Here is a 16863-nt window from a genome sequence, read left to right as displayed (position 1 = left end):
CATGCAAACGCACACGTGATTGAACGCGTTAACGTACAAACGATCGAGCCCTTTGCGATGTTACACGAAATCGATCCGCACCTATGTGAATCGTACTATGAGTATCACATTCACGGCCCGCTGCAATTGGCCCTTAGAAGTGTTTTAGTGGGCGACATTGCCTGTCTAGTAGTTCCATTCCTCATTTCCGGGTTTCTGGAATCCCGGGAAAAGGATTTTTTAAATTTATTCCATAAAACAACAAAACAAAAAATTCTGTTTTCATGCCAAAATCGACAAATCCGCCGACGATTACCACGAAGTATTTCTTTACAGTAGCGTTAGTGGTGCGCATGATATCTTCGCAGCGATGGACCAATTTATGGATTTTTAAATAGTTCTATCTTATTTAAATAACTAGATGGAATTTTGCATTCCGGAATATTTAAATTTGTATGGAAAGAAGTACAGAATGCCGTATCTGTCCAATATTCTGCACATCCAAACTTTTACAATGTCGCTTTCAAGGATGCAGTATTTTTGAAGACCAAGCAATTCGGATACTTGCTTGTTATAGGAAATCGATGGTAGACTTCACCCATCACTGTGTAGTTCGTCCATTATCCGCTTCATTTTGATTCAATCTTAATTCGGAGTGATACTGATGCAACTGTGCCGGGAACGGATTCGATATATCACGGTTTTTTACTTGATCGCACACTACCCTGGAGCAGCTTAATCATTTCATCCAAGGTAATCAAAGATGCTTTGACCTCAAGGTTAAAACCTCTAAAATCGAAAAAAAAACTTATCCCATCCCATCGAAAGGTTCTGCAACGAATTCCAATTTTGGACAGTAACTCCAGCAGCTGTATTCAGCATATCGTCCCAATCATAATCGTGATTACTAATTTAATTTTAATTTTAATTTTTAACATATTTTTTTTTGTTTTTGTTAAAAATGACAACAATTTTTTCAGTGTATATATTTTTCGTAGAGAAGTATTCATTCCCTGCAACTCGTTTTCAGATAGTTTTGCTGTTTATAAAACAGGAATCGAATAAAAGAATTTTGAAAACAATGCACGCAGAAACGTCTACGCCCTTTTGAAAAATTGCTCATCTATCAAAATATAACAATTGCCAGAGAAAATCATGGAGATTCATAAACCGAACACAACTGCTAAGTTTCGTTCGAATGCGTGTCTTATATCCCGAGGCGAGTGTCATATTTTGCGGTCGGCCGGTTTCTTATGTAATCCCCCCTCTGCATTATGCATAATATCAGCGAACTACTAATCCAATGGATCTAAAACATTAACTTTTTGGTACTCGGATAGTACATATACTAAAGTGCATATTATTAAGGAAGGTGTTTCACTGGTTTATTATTATTTATGGAATGTGCACTAATTGGCATCAATAGCTTTGCTTCGTTGCTAAGAACCATGATAATAACAACAAATACCCTCAAAACTATGAAATTCTCGTGTTTGAGCGTTGCGTTGCGTAAGCACGGTATACTTCGTAGATTGCAGACTGATGACTCTCATTTCCAGCCAGACTACATGAGGAACATTATTTGAGAATAACAATTGATCCAGTCCAAGCGAGAATTTCGCCTGAGAACCACCATTGCTGGCCACGACCATCTTTACCGTAACTTGGGATATGAGAAACGAAGTGTTGATGTGGTACTTACTTCACAGAAGGCCCCGACTCAGTGACACTACCATAAGTACCACGGATTGGGTAGTGGGTGGGTTGTTAGTCAGGATTCGCCTCAAGCAAGCGATGCGACTGAGAATTTATTTTCGTGCATAAGAAGTTTGAATAGTTTATTGACTAGGATACGTAAATGTTCGCGATGCGAAGGGGTTTAACCCCTGAATAACCGTTTATTGAGAGTTTGTTTCATCGAAAACAACTTGAACTCCGGACACCCGGCTGTCGGGAGTGTTGTCGAAAATATAACGAAAATATAAAATGGACCATAAATTATTGATTTAATTTAATTGATTTATTGGCCTAACAGTGAACCGATGAATATGACAATAAAACGTATGTTCTTCGTGCTGGTATGACTGCAACGAATTGGTAGCTGGCTTCTGATTCTTCTCCAGAAACTATGAATTCCCATTTTTTTCACTCAGACAATACCATGCGTATTCTTCACGCACATTAAATGCCCAGTGAATTAGTTCCCTATTTGGTAAAATAAACACTAAACAAACAAATAAATTTGTTTGCTCAGTCCAAAGAGATGTCAGCTAGATTGGCATCAACCGGCGGATACGTGTTCCCTTGCAATGCCATCGAATCAAAGAACATTTAAAATTATATACGACACACTATTTGCAATTCTGAATATAATGAATAATAATAATATAATTATTTGCAATAAAATAAGATTGGAAAAATTAGATGAATAACCAAAGTAGTTCATTTTTTTGCACTGTTGATGAATCACCTTACAAAATGGGTGATAAGGGACGCGGACGAAAATAGCTGACCACCGCCTATGAAATTATCGTGTTTGAGCGCAACGAAAACTCGAATCGAGTGCTTCCGTTTGCTGTGCTACCATTTGACTCAATGAGTTGAACAAAGATGACAGACGCTGCTTTACCCAAGTAACAATTGAAGTTTTAAAGTGCGCTACATAAACCATTAGAGATAGCCATATAGTTTTTGTTCAGAAAAGTTGTTTCAATTTGATTGATTTATAACTTTGTAGAACATTATATAATTGAATTTTACATACTAAAAAATTGATACTTTGAATACCCACAAGGATCACCCTAATTCAAGTAATATAAAAAAATCGGCAAGAAAGTTCTAAGAAATTTTGCCGAAGATACTTTATATCTGAAATCAACGGTTTGGGCGCAAACAGCTTTGTCTTCCTAAATACAGCTTTGGGACCATAGTGGGTAGGGTGCCTAAGGAAACGTGGTGAAAATAGGCGTATTACCTTATAGTGGTGAGAGCCTCTGTGCATGCATTGTGCATGCTATCCGGGCCAAGTGCGTTTAAAATTCCAGAATGATACTGTTTTGTTATTTATACATAGAAGAGCTCGATTGTGTTATTTGTTTAATACTTTAATCTCAAGAGTCATTCGTGTGTTATGAAGCGTAAAGCCTCTAATATTGCCGAAGATTTTAGCTCTTATTCCTCTGCTTTTGACTTGATTAAAAAGCAAAGGAATTTCGTATAAAACTCTATCAGTTTGTAAAGCATTTCTTGATATACTTTGTATCACAATTCATACAACCGTAGCGAAAGGTATATACACACATACAGATACATCCAAACCACTGGAGAAGCCCTAAAGCGATGAAACAATACCCATCACTATCCGATCCGTCCTCGCGTAACTTTCGCAAGTGGACTTTCCATTACGCAAATGGGTGCACGTCAAAAGATAATTAAATCAACATCTCATATCGACCAGCAACCACCATCGCAACCGACACGTTGAAGTCATCAAATGGTGGTCCAATTTGGGTTTCGGCCCGGTCACGCCCGCTAACTCTATTGTGCATTCATGAGCTGGCAGTGCAGTGCTAGACTAGCACCTACACATCTAGCACATCAAATTCAGCGATGCATTAAAGTAATCTACATATAGCTTCAACCACACTTATCGGGTCGAAAACCGAAAACCATATGGATTGGTGGACATACCGCCATCAGTGTTGTCCAGATGCGAGAAAGGCCGTGGCTGTGCACAAACCTACCACCATCTTTGCATATCAACATAACAATAGGACCAATATAATGTGCAAAACAGGCCGCCCGTTCGCCTAGCACACCCTCGCACACGCCAATTCCAACTAAGTGAGCATACCAGTATGACCGCGTGAAAGGCTGCACAGGCCAGCTCCGGCAGCGAGAAAAAGTAGTTCACAAATTTAAACTACGGGTCTTTGGAAATCAGTTGGCGTACCAGCTCGTCCCATTCAAGTTTCCCCAGAGAGAACTACGTCTAAATACTGGCGCATTTTAAAAACCCATTGCCGTTGAATTACTGCGAGTTTCAAAACGTTCCTCTGCGAAGGCAACGGAGCGATTTTCGCGAAGTAATTACCCATCGCGGACCGAAAAACTTTACACTCCGTGGACGCGAAGAAGAGTCTAGTGTAGTCAGTCAACGCACGCACTGAAAGGTAGCAAGCAGCATACCTACACGTTCGTACGAGAGCGGCAAAATGTGTGTCACCTTAACAGTCAATGATGCTATTACACGCTGCATTACTGTCGGTTTGTTTTACATCACATTGCTACTCCAAATGTGTGTACGCGGGACTTCGAAAGAGATAATTTTCCTTCGGTAGGCTGCCGGTGAGCGGAGGGAGGGAACTAAACCACCGTCACCATTATATGTAGTATCGTATCAATTGAATGGGTGTAGAAGCTTTCAGGCCAGTAAAGGGTCGCTTTTTGCTGTGCCATGATGCGTAACCCAACTCTGTAGAGTATGTGAGAACGGAATTGGAACGGAATGACGCACCAGCAAATTAGCGCCGGATTCTTGGTGGAGAAACCGAGGCCTTTTAATTAGTGACTTGAGCGAATCGCGGACAATGATCTATTAGCGTCAATGGCGTGTGGTGTCAGTAGCAAGTTTAGCCCCCGGGGTAGTGGAGGTTTAGTAATTTACGAACCAGGTTGGTGGATAATTGTGCTACGTACGTAGTGAAGAGCGGTGGGAAGTCTTCATAGAAATTTAATCGGAGCAGTCGTTGAACCTTTCTTGAGTTGCCTTGAAGCGTTTGTTTTGGTATATCTGGTTGAATTTTCGGTACTGGAAAATTAATCAATTTTGGTCTTTGTTTGCACATAATGGAAGTATTTCAAGCTTCAATGCTAGCTCCATTGTTGTCATGACCAACGAATCACCTTTCAATACAGGGGTTCCGTTTTTTCCAAATTACGCAAAAACGGGAGTGATAATAACGATTGACACTTTCATAGTTCGGAACGGAGTACCACAGTTCCAGAACGTGCCATATAATTCGCGAATGAATTTTAATCTATCACAACTATCTACTCACGTTCTAGCTTGCTCTTCTGTTCCCATATGTTACAATTTGCTTCACACCATCATCATTAAAACATGCTCTCTTGTCTACCACCTGGTGTTTAGAACTGTGTTTCAAATACATAGAGCAAATACTGGTTAAACTGGGGAAATACAATTCCAGTAACGCTTAAGACATGACATGCATTTTATACATAAATTTAAAATTTAAAAGAATACTCGCTCAAACTCCTGTTCTAGTTTTAAAATTTTCAACTCTCGAACGTGTTCTTATGTCGTTACTTGATTCGAAATTATTTTCGTCAATCTTTCGAAACTGAGTATATGTACTGAATACTCACTATCTATTCAAAACAGTTCCAAACGTACTTCAAATGAAGCAACAAATAGAATGGCTGCGACCAAGTTATACAGTTCGAAACAAAACTGCTTGAAATAATAAATCTAAGAGCTCTTCTGGGAATGTGGTTGTTTTCGTTCCAATTCCATGGGATATGAGTTCCATCCCATATCAAATACTGAGCTACTGAACATGTCCTAAGGAATTCGATCGATATAAAATAATAATACAAACCTGTGATAAAAACGAATCAGTGCTTTCTCTTGGTCAGACGGCATTACTTTTGGGACAACCAAGAATCGCTATAAATTATTTGGCAACGTTTTGAAAACAAATCAAAAGTAAAACTACTCTAACATAACTAAGTCTTTCCGTCCAGACAAATCTCCAACTAATCACCACCTTTCTGTAGTCGCAAATCCAGTTGAGTTTGCCCGTGTTTTAGAAATAACTACAGAAGCATGTTGCTAGATGCCTTAGTCATAAAAACGTATCATATATATCCGAAATATGAAATGTGTAGCCAATGGGGTCATTATCGTACATACCTACAAACCGCCGACAACATCGTCAATTGAACGCACACACAAGCATAAAAATAAATTACGCAAACTCTCAAGCAGCGCACACACGTCGCACCCTGCAGTATTGAATTCAATAAAAAACCACCCCACCTACCTTTGCAAATCATTATGCGATACCGTGCTGGTACCCGATAAACTGTGCACGATGCAACCGCTGCCTAAAATCCCATGGATCTACCGCTTCTTGTAGCGTTCAGAAGTTATAGCTATAATTTTACCACATAGGTGCTTCCTATTGACGGCCCTGCCTGAAATATTTGGATCGCTGATGGCAATGTTTCCTTTTTCGGGAACTTTCCAATTTAACCGATTTCTAATAGACTACTTCTATTGCACAAATCTTAGGAATTTTCCACGTTCAACAAGGTACTTTAATGATTGATGAATGAATGATTGAAGAATATTTGATATAAATGACAAAATGTCCTAGAACTCCAACTTTCATATTCTGTCCAAAGTCGCAAAGGTTCGATTTCTGAGATTTTTTCACATTAGAAAAAATGCCTGATTTGCAGTATAGAGCAGAATGGTTATATAGAATAAGGTTTTTTTTGAACAAAATTTTTATTTTTTAGGAAACGACACTTTATTTATTTACTTAATGGGACACTTTAAGTAAAATGTAAGAATTTTTCCTTTAAGAAAAAAGTGTAAGTTATAATTTTCCGAGTGCTAGTTCAAAAGTTATAGCATTTAATATATTTTCCTTATATTTTCCCATAGTGCCAATCTCAAAAACTTAAAGCGAAGTGGGCGGGGTCTAAAATGGTACAAATAATGTGAAATTTTGCAACTGAGTTAACTTTGACAATTGTCACAATATAAAAAGGGGGGCTTTGAGATGTCGAAAAGGAGTGCTTTGTTACAATGCCCTAATAAATATCGGTCGATTTTAAATATTTGAATTGGTGTTTGTTGAGGGCATATTAATACAATCATACTCACTGAGACAAAATATAAAATAATCATTGTACTTGAGGTATGACAGATGGCATGAAATGCGTGAAATCGGCATTTTACATTTTGGAGGAAGTTGTGAACCATCGCAAATAACAAACTAATTCTAATCTAAACAAGTGATGAAATGGAAAAAAAATCACTGAAATACTGCAGAAATTTCTTTTATTTAGCAAATAACTTTGAATTTAAAGCGATGACCTATATGTTTTTATACGCCAACTGATAGAAATTATTATACGCTATAACTATTAAAGGAAATTTTTCTTATACATTCCTTGTTTTGACGTGAGTCTTTGTTTTTTCCTTTCTTAAGGATTTTTATGAACGTGTCCATTGGAAAACAGACAGAGAAAGAATAACCGGAACAGTGAGAATGAAGAAACGGTGAAAATTCATCTTTTTATTGGAAACACCGAGAAAAGATATCTCCTCAAGTAGGAATCGAACCTGCGATCTCCCAGTCTCTAGTTGGGTGCGTTAACCACTCCGCCATTGAGGAACTGTGATGATGTCATCACAGATTCCCAATAGCATCGTTATCACCGCCGTAGCCTCCAATTCATCCCATTTGACCTATTGACCCCCAATGTCTCCTATAAGTAGATCGTCACCTCTCCCTCTCATCGATCGCGCCAAATCTCTCTCGTTATCTATTTTTAGGTCCAGTGGACTTCGCTCAAGGCTTGAGATATTTATTATCACTGTTTGCCCCCTACCTAACTCAGTCGCCGCCAGACTTTGGCAGTGGGTAGAAGCTATGAAGAGGGCATGTTGATGTCTGCCTCAAATCCTATCGACAGATGCTAACGACAAAACCAGTGCTTGAGGACATATCTTTTCTCGGGGTTTCCAATAAAAAGGTGAATTTTCACCGTTTCTTCACTCTCACCGTTCCGGTCATTCTTTCTCTGTCTGTTTTCCATTAGACACGTTCATAATTTTTTTTCTTCGAATTCGTTGAAAATTCTCACAAAAAATCACAGGACGCTTAGAAATTCAGACATTTCACTTAATTAGCAAATAATTTTAAATTCAAAGCAATGGCCGCTATATTTTATACACCAATTGATGGCAATAGTTATGTTGGAGTCTACATTTCCAAGAATTTTTTTCAAGTTCGTTGAAAATTCTTAAAAAAAATTACTGAAATACGTAGGGGAATGTAGTTTAGGTTGGGATGGGTTTGTTTAGAAGCTGATATCTTGTTTCCACGACATTTTTTTGTTAGCTTGTGGTACACCATTTTGTAGATATATTTTGTAGTTTAATGCCTGCTAGACGTTTACTTGAAATTTTAAATAAGACTTAGGATCAATTTTCTGGCCGAAAAAAAAATAATTGTCGCATAGGTTGGAACACTTCAAACAATTTAAGTAATTGAAGACAATTTAAATTTTAATGCTTTGTGTTTATTTTTTGGTTAATATTTATTTATTAAATGGTATTTTGGAATAGGAATCTCAAAGACTTATTTAATTGACAAAGTTAATCTAACTCACAGATTTTACACGTAAAACTTGAACGCATGTGCAAGTGCATGGTGTCCCAACCTATACGACTCGCTTGTTCCAACTTATTGTTCGAAGAAAAAAATCCAATGAAGCAAATGGAAAACCTTGATCAGAAATAACATTTCAGTTACTTCTTAACACTTTAAAATTATATAAAGTCAGCACTACAAAAGATTTTTTGCTTGATTTTTGACACGCTCAGTGCAGCTGTGACAAGAATGAACTATAACTACGATTTGTCATAAAAAGTGAGCTACGACCGAGACTAGTATATGCTAAAAATTTCAGATGGCAACACTGCATAGAAACGAAAATATCGCGCTGTCCCAACCTACACAGTTTATACAACAGTCCCCTAAAACTTTAGAAATTTCACTTATATTGCACATTATTTTGAATTCATAACTAACTTCAAAATTATGCAATTTGTTCAAGAATTTTTCTTCAACTCGGTTTTTAAATTCACTGAACATATTTTTAAAATTTTTAAATTCAGAATTTTCACTATATAGCCCAACTTATTTTTCATGCGCAGCACAAATTGAGACGAGTTCTTATTGATCTCATTAGTCAAGATGTTACACTATTTCGTTGCTAACTCGACTTAGAGTGACTGGAATACGCTTAAATAGGTAATATCATCCTTGCTTTGTTCCCAAGAAGCAGTATGTACAGTTCAAATTTTTGCCTGGAAAATGTAAAATGCTCGCGTTTGAGCAGCAAAGTCGAGTACAACATACCCTTGTTCATCCTACCATTTCAGCTAATGCGTTGAATAGAGATAGCAGACACTAATGTGTTCAAATGGGTGGGATGAATAGAGGACCTAAGATGAATTAGGGCGCAATAACCCTAGCTGATATAATAATGAATAACTGGTGAAAATTTCAAAATTATCGGTAAATTAGTTCCTGATAATTGAGTTTAACGGTCGGTGCAGCGATTCAACGATCGTCCAGCGTATCGAACACTTCGTGTCGCCTTCGTTTGGTCGACAGGTAGCGGTCTATAACTTTCTGTAACTCAAGTTTTAGTGCCGCAATCTTAATGGAATATTGAGAGAATTTTCCTCAATGTAATTATTTCCAGAATATCTAATTTATAGAAATTCGTTTTTATTCACTCTGAGAAAAACTTGTAAACCCTTAAGAGTAAATCAAATCAAAATAGAACACAAACACGGATTTAACCACTTTAACTTCTCTAAAAGTATTTAGTAAGTATCAGGGACGCAGAGAGAAAATACGGGCCCGGGGGGTCCAACGTACGGGCCCCCACCACACTGTGTATTGCCTGAGTACAAAAAGTCAATGTTTGAAATCCATTGGAGTTCACTGATATTATGTATAGTATACTGAAATTTTATATTCATGTACCATTTTGTTGCTCTAGTTTTTAATACCTCTTCGACAGTTTTGGTGACTTTGAAAAGCGCCATTTTTGTAATAGTATTTATAGAAGTAAGGAAATGACAAGATTAAAAAAAGATAAAAGCAATAGGAAAACTAAATATTAACAGAATGTACAAAAGAGCTAAAAACAACAAAATCAACCGCATAAACAAATGTCAATTGTCAAAAAATGTTTAATCGAGAAAAACCAAAACAAAACCTATAAAAAATTGATAAAGGAAAACAGGAAACTAGAAAAAACATATTGCGAAGATTAAAAAAGTCGAACATTATTGAACAGATGATGAAAAACTGATAGGAAATTAGGAAAAAATTTAATATTCAATGAAAATTAAAAAAAAAACTACTAAAAGAGTACAAACATTAATATAAAAAATGCATGAAACTGAAAAACTCGATAAATCAAGAATAATAAAATTTATTTAACATTAAAAATAAGAAATATTTAAAGCAATAGAAGAAATGAATAAAACGTTAAGAATGCATAAAACTAGAGGAGTATATATAAAAGACAAGAATAAAATAACCACAGAGATATTTAAAAAAATGGACGTACATAAAATTTAAAAAAACTGGAAAATTTAAATGATGAAAAGACGAAAAAGTAAACAAAATTGGAAGTATTGAACAAAAATGGAGTAAACAGACAAAATAAAAAAAAATAGTAGAAAAAAGCCATACTATAGAAACACAAAAATGAAGATATTAACACGAAAAAAATGAATAAAACGGATATTATTTAAAGAATAAAAAAGCACTAGAAATGAAATTTGAAATAAATTCAAACAACAAACTAAATGTAAAATTAGAAAAAGTGCGACACTATGTCAGGAAAAGATAAATCAAATGTTTTTTTTTAGGAAGATAAAAAAATTCAATGTTAACGTATAGGAAAATGGTCAACTGAAAAAGTATTTTCAGAATGGGTTAAATGGAACATGCAGAAATAACAATAACGAATTAAATCTTAAGAAAAAGGTATAAAAAAATAAAATTATATTAAATGAACAATGGGAAAAAATAAAACTACGATGAACGGAAAACTAAAAAATAGAAAATTAAAATTAAAATTAAAATTTAAAAAATAGAAAATAAAAATTAAGGCACTGCAAACCAAATATATTAAATTTCAAATTTAAATTTTTGGATTAATTTCGAATTCTTATGGTATATCAAGAGTTTTTGATGACTCATTTGACAAATTGAGCTCTCAAATAGAGGTAGGGTTACCGCCTCTAGTGGTACTTTGACCAGCAGAATTTTACTTAGAAGGGGATAGACTTCAAGAGACACATGGGTATGCGTTGAAATCAATTCGAATTTCGAATTAAAGTGATCACTCGACAGAATTTTGGAGCAATTCCACTGCTTTTTATTGTATAAAACGATTAAAAACAAATAAATATGCACTGCTTTATATCTTATGTAGCTCGTAGCACTAGGAGGAAAAATATCTTATTTTCTTCACATTCACCGTAGAGTGTAATGTTTTGGTAAAGCACTCCACCTTTCTGTGACGTTCGCATTTAGTTGTAGGTTTTTGCATTTGTTAACAGTTTTGTTTATTTAGTTGGATGTAGATTCGCTTTCTCGGATATTCACAAAGAATCCAAAAGCACCAACCACTCTCGCTGTGAAGGATAACCCGAGCGAGCTTTGCTCTGCTCCTCAGTAAACAAACACGTAGTGTGAAATCACACTTCAGTTTCTTTCGAGAATCTTTGTGAGGAATATAGGGCCTGCAACCCGAGGATGATATTTATGAGGACTGGGTGCTGGGCGATTCCTGGTAAAGAAAAGGGCAACGCAAAATTGCAAAATAATCCAATGGATTCTTCCGGGCGAATTCAGATTTACGAAGACACGGAATTAGCCTCCAAAAACCGGTGTGGCAACCCTAAGCAGGGTTTTTTTCTTTCAATAATTACTTTCGATACTAATCCAGCGCTTTCGAAGATTGGAAATTCAATTAATCAAAAAATCGATTTCAAATTGGCGAAATTTGAAGACTACCTCATGACTTCTAATCAAACCATTTAATTGTTTAACCCTTACAAGTCTGATCATATTTTTGTTTCGATTATAGACATTTCAACCTTAAGGTCATTCGCTACTTCATTCAGGTTAGGAATTTTCCTATAACAAATCTCTATTCCTGTGTGCGTGGTTGGGATTCGAACCCAGGTGAGCTGCGTACATGATATTCAATGTACAAATTCCGCTATGCCCGCTCGAGCCTGATCTTGTTTCGATGCGAGATTTACGTTGGTATAAACATAGTTGATATCAAATATGCAATAGTTTAAAATTTTCGCCATTCTAGTTACCTCATACACAAGATATTGAATTTTTAATTGTATTCTCAAATAAATTTTTGTCGAAAAAGTATTTGTCAAAATTTTTGTTTCTGTTAAAAATCCGGGCCCCCTTCAAAACTTCGGGCCCGGGGGGAAACACCCCGGTCCCCCCCCCTCTCGGCGGCCCTGGTAAGTATATATATTCACGGTATTAACTCTAGGATAATGACGGTTTTGCGTCGTTACATGAATAATAGAAGTTATTTTTGTAACCTACACACCAAAAAATTCTGAATTTTATCGTTGACGTAATTCCAAACTTTCCACAATCCAACAAACCGTAATTGACGAAATGACGAAGTATAACGGTGTTCTGTTTGATTTTACATTAAAGATGTACCATGGAAGCAGTGCCAGAAAATTACACTCTTCAACATTTTAAACAAACGCCATATGTGAAATAAAATTACGTGACTCGCAAAATTCATGTAAAATCTAAATCAAACGTAAAAGTATGCCATTTTTGATTCTCGCATATGTCATGGTCAGGAGACACAAATTTACACGATTTTTTCTAGGTGTGTATTATATAGTAGGTTAGGCATTAATGGGTAACTTGCGATCACCTGAACATTTTTATAAGCTAAGGGATTGAAGCTTTGAATTAAGAACTGTCTCAAAAGGTCAAAAAGTCCCTCAAATTAAATTAGTTATGGAATTTGCGTTTCGACTTCGTCTCATCAGAATCCGACACTAACTTAGTGACAGGACTAAGCTAGCGCCGGATCCAAAAACGAGGACACTAATTGTGTTCCTGAGCATACCCTTAGTCAAGCGTGATGTCCCGCAAGAAAAGAAGTTTATTTTTCAGGGTTGATCCGAGGATTAAACCCGGCGCTAACTTAGTTTTGTCACTAAGTTAGTGTCGGCTTCTGGTGAGACGAAGTCGAAACGCAAATCCTATAACTAATTTAATTTTAGGTTTTGTACCCTTAACGCGCAAATGTGGTTTTTTAACAATTTTCTCCATAGTGGAGAAGAATTGGGTTTTTCCCAAATGTTTCTCCACTTCACTCAACTTCATTTCCAGGAGAAATGTAGCATAGTAGGGGAGACCGGGGCTAGTTGGCGGTGTTTTCAGTTTTCATTTTTTACCGCTTGGATTTCGGTAGATCTTGCAAAATAGAATACGTTGCATGAAATGGCCGACTGTTGGCAACATTTCTGAATTTTATGAAAATGTTTGGTACGTTGTCTTCATTTCTAGAGACAAAAATATGTGACGCGGAAAAGCCGCCAACTTACCCCAACCCCGGGGTAAGTTGGCGGTATGTATGGGGTAAGTTGACGGAATGCCAGAAAATAAGCAATCAAATGGAAAATATTGTAGCTCTTTGATGAAATCTATCCTAAATGCTCCAGAAACTTTTTCTTCACATGAATTGAAAAAAAACATGACATTGATTTATCGTAAATACTTTGTTTGCAGTACTTTTAGAACTTTGTGTGGCACATAGTTTTGCTGAAGTAACAAAGTTAAACCATTTTTAAAAATGAATTAATTTTTTTACAGAAATAAACCTCCTCCAGTTGTTTCACTAAAAACCAGAAAAATTCGGATCTTCCAAATAAAATTAACAAATTGAAGATCCATTTGCAATCTTGGAAAATACATTGCTTTGAAAAAAAAAAACCATTTTCGTTCTGAAAATCTCCTGAAACTATACAAACAATAGAGATAGAAACTTATTGCTTCGGCAAAAATATACATTTTTCTAAAATCTCTAGAACAAAGTATTCGCGAGAAATTGACACATAAAAAGATATTAATACAAAACCAATTTTTCAAGAGCCACCCTACCTTAAATATTTCAAAAATCATGATACATGAACCATTTGAGATAACCATATAGCTTCTTCAGAAAAGTTCAATTTGATTGATTTAAAACTTTGTAGAACACTATGTAGCTGTATTTTACATATTTAAATAGTTAATACTTTGAACACCCTAACCACAAGGACCACCCCAATTTAACTAATATAAAAAATCGGCTAGAAAGTTCTAAGTTTGCCGAGGATACTATATATTTAAAGCTAACGGTTTGGGCGCAAACCGTTTTGTCTTCCTAATATCAGGTTTGGGACCATAGTGCGTTGAATGCATAAATACATTTCCAATTGTAGGATTGCGTAGCTTTCTACGGTGTAATAGCAGTATAATGCATTTTTTTCCTGGACCAATAACGCTTTTTGTGCATTATACCAGTTATAATTCATATTTCACATTAGAGTCATAAATATTTGCATGTTAATCATACGCCTCGCCTTTCGGGTGTACAACTGAGTAAAACAACTTTTTGTTTGGTATATTTAGTCGCTAGTTACGTGAACATGAAAAACGTGAGTTGATGTCGCATTTGCCAATGCGAAAGTGGCGTATTGTAAACAGAAACATTTAACAGTGGCTACCTCATATTATCATTTATAGCTTAACGGATATTGACGGTGTTCACAACTCCCCACGGCTCCTTACTTTTTAACACACGGTAATATTGCTTTGTTGGCTATCAAAGAATTTAATTAATTCAGTGCAGGTTTTTTTTCTCCGGCTGAGTCATAGGAACACTTTGGGTTTTTAATTCGACGGATATTCAGTACCTCTATTGCATTATATGTATTCCCCATTCTTGTCTCTTTACTGTCATGCCTGTCTAAAAGTGACTTTTCCTGACAATGATTCGCCTCAAAGTCAGATGAATATCTAAACAAAATCGATTCACCGGTTCAAGTTATTTCCATGCTCCTCAACCGGGCCTTTTGTAATCTTCCGGTTCGAGACAAAATGTGTTTGAATTTATTACAGATTTTTGGAGTTCTGAGGGAACGATATTCGACCGTGATAGAAATATCGAAAATTCGCTCTGTTTAGCTTCGGGGGGTGGTAATTAGTTTGAAACAGTCAACCGATATTGCCGGCTATGGACCTTTTTGCGAAGAAACACAGAGTATGTGTACCAGCTAACCAGGTTGAAATAGATGGGGTCTTTTCCGATTCGAGTTTGCATTGCGTGGATGTGCTGAAACACGAGGCTGGGTATATGTCAACTGAGACTCCTATCGGGTAACTCCTCTTTGACAACGTTCGCCTTTTTATGCCGCGGGTTATGAACTGTACTGATTGCAAACAAACGCGTTCAAAAGATCGCTACGCAGCCGGCCCCTACGAAATATCTGTACTAACTTGTCTACTGACGAATGCAACTCTGATGACTCCTAGGAGGGAACATCTTCAGCTGTGCCCGCATTGTCCTGAGCTGAATTTTGTGAGCTGATGAAAATAATATCTCTGCTATCAGTAATTAGTTAAATAACATTGAAATAATTGATTACTTTTACCTGAAATTGCATTACATTGTATTTTCAAGTTTATTTTTCAGTTTGTCCACACTGCTGTTTCTTTCCAGTGTGTTGATTGCTAAAAGATTTTTTTGATTATGGTAACAAGTGCTTTTATTAAAAAAAAAAAATCATAAATGGATTTTCCAGCCAAAATAAGCCCGTATCAGTGCAAAAATTACTATTTTCGTGGCGGAACAACGGGATATGATGCGATAGTGGATATGCGCTCCTATTTGTGGTTTTGCTAAGCGCCGTTGTGATCTGTTTCTGTTCACTAGTGAATGAGGCAAATGAGCAGATGTATCAAGAAGGTAATTTTATTTTAGCCAAAAGTTGAATTTAGTTCTGAATAAATATCTACATAACTAATGAAGAATTTTAATTGTTTTCGCGAACCTTTTTAGCCAAATAGATATTTAATTATTTTATTGCAAAAGTTATGACTGGCATTTTTTATCATTCCAGAGGGATGTCCACATTTACGTTAATCAATTAGCTTTTCTATCGGTTGGTCCATTTTCTCTTGCGTTTTATCGCCGTTTATCATCATCCGTGTTGTTGTGCTCCCCATTCACTCTAGCCTTCAAAATATCGTAAACTTCTATTCCCTAGCACAACCGGATGACATATCTTCTAACCCGTGGCGTTTGCGGTTAATCACCCGCGCACCGTCTGCTACCGCGACCGCTAATTAACTTGTAACTGTTTTGTGGCCGGTTGTCGTCGTTGCCATTAAGCCACCAATCGGCAGTTGGTCCACCAGCGATGCATCCAGAAACTAAAACCGTTCATTCCGATCCGACTCGTCAACAACAGTTCTCGTCGGTGTGCGGTTTATAACTCAATTTTCATTGTTATTCAAATTAGTAACAGCGTCTGGGAAGCGGGAGGGAGCGTCTGAGACTATCCGACTATCTTTGGATCGGTTGGGCTGAGATGTTCCTTCACGCACAGTATGTGGGTCTGTATCCCGTACCATTTCATTCTGCTCTGATGGCCAATTTTCTTCAGACACTCGGAGCGATTCGTTCCACCCATTTCATGTCAGACGAGAAAGAGATGAGATTTTACCTTCCATCAGCCACGGTGAGGTATGATGAATGGCTGCTTTAATGGCAAATTATGAACTGATGGCGGAACGGTGATGTAATCGGTACTAGTCTGGAGAAAAGTTCTATTCGATTCTTTAGTTTCGCAAACAGCGAGGTCATCGCTTGTCTGCTGGTTGGAGTCTCCCCGGAACAGTGATGTTTCTTTCGTCACTCGAGCGTCGCGTGTTCATGAGGCTGCGACTTTTCTCCATTCCTGCTAGGTAGCCGAGCTGCTGCCGGCAC

General features: G+C 36.7%; 1 protein-coding gene across 2 annotated transcripts in view; it reads left to right on the top strand.

The window, feature by feature from the left end:
* Nucleotides 1–16863, top strand: part of LOC131690757 (uncharacterized) — a 752331-nt gene that overhangs the window by 148406 nt on the left and 587062 nt on the right. The window lies entirely within an intron of this gene.

The sequence above is a fragment of the Topomyia yanbarensis genome, chromosome 3 (assembly GCF_030247195.1).
Source record: "Topomyia yanbarensis strain Yona2022 chromosome 3, ASM3024719v1, whole genome shotgun sequence".
In the NCBI taxonomy this organism is placed as follows: domain Eukaryota; kingdom Metazoa; phylum Arthropoda; class Insecta; order Diptera; family Culicidae; genus Topomyia; species Topomyia yanbarensis.
The sequence above is the reverse complement of the archived record's forward strand: the minus strand, read 5'-3'. Positions and strand labels throughout refer to the sequence as shown.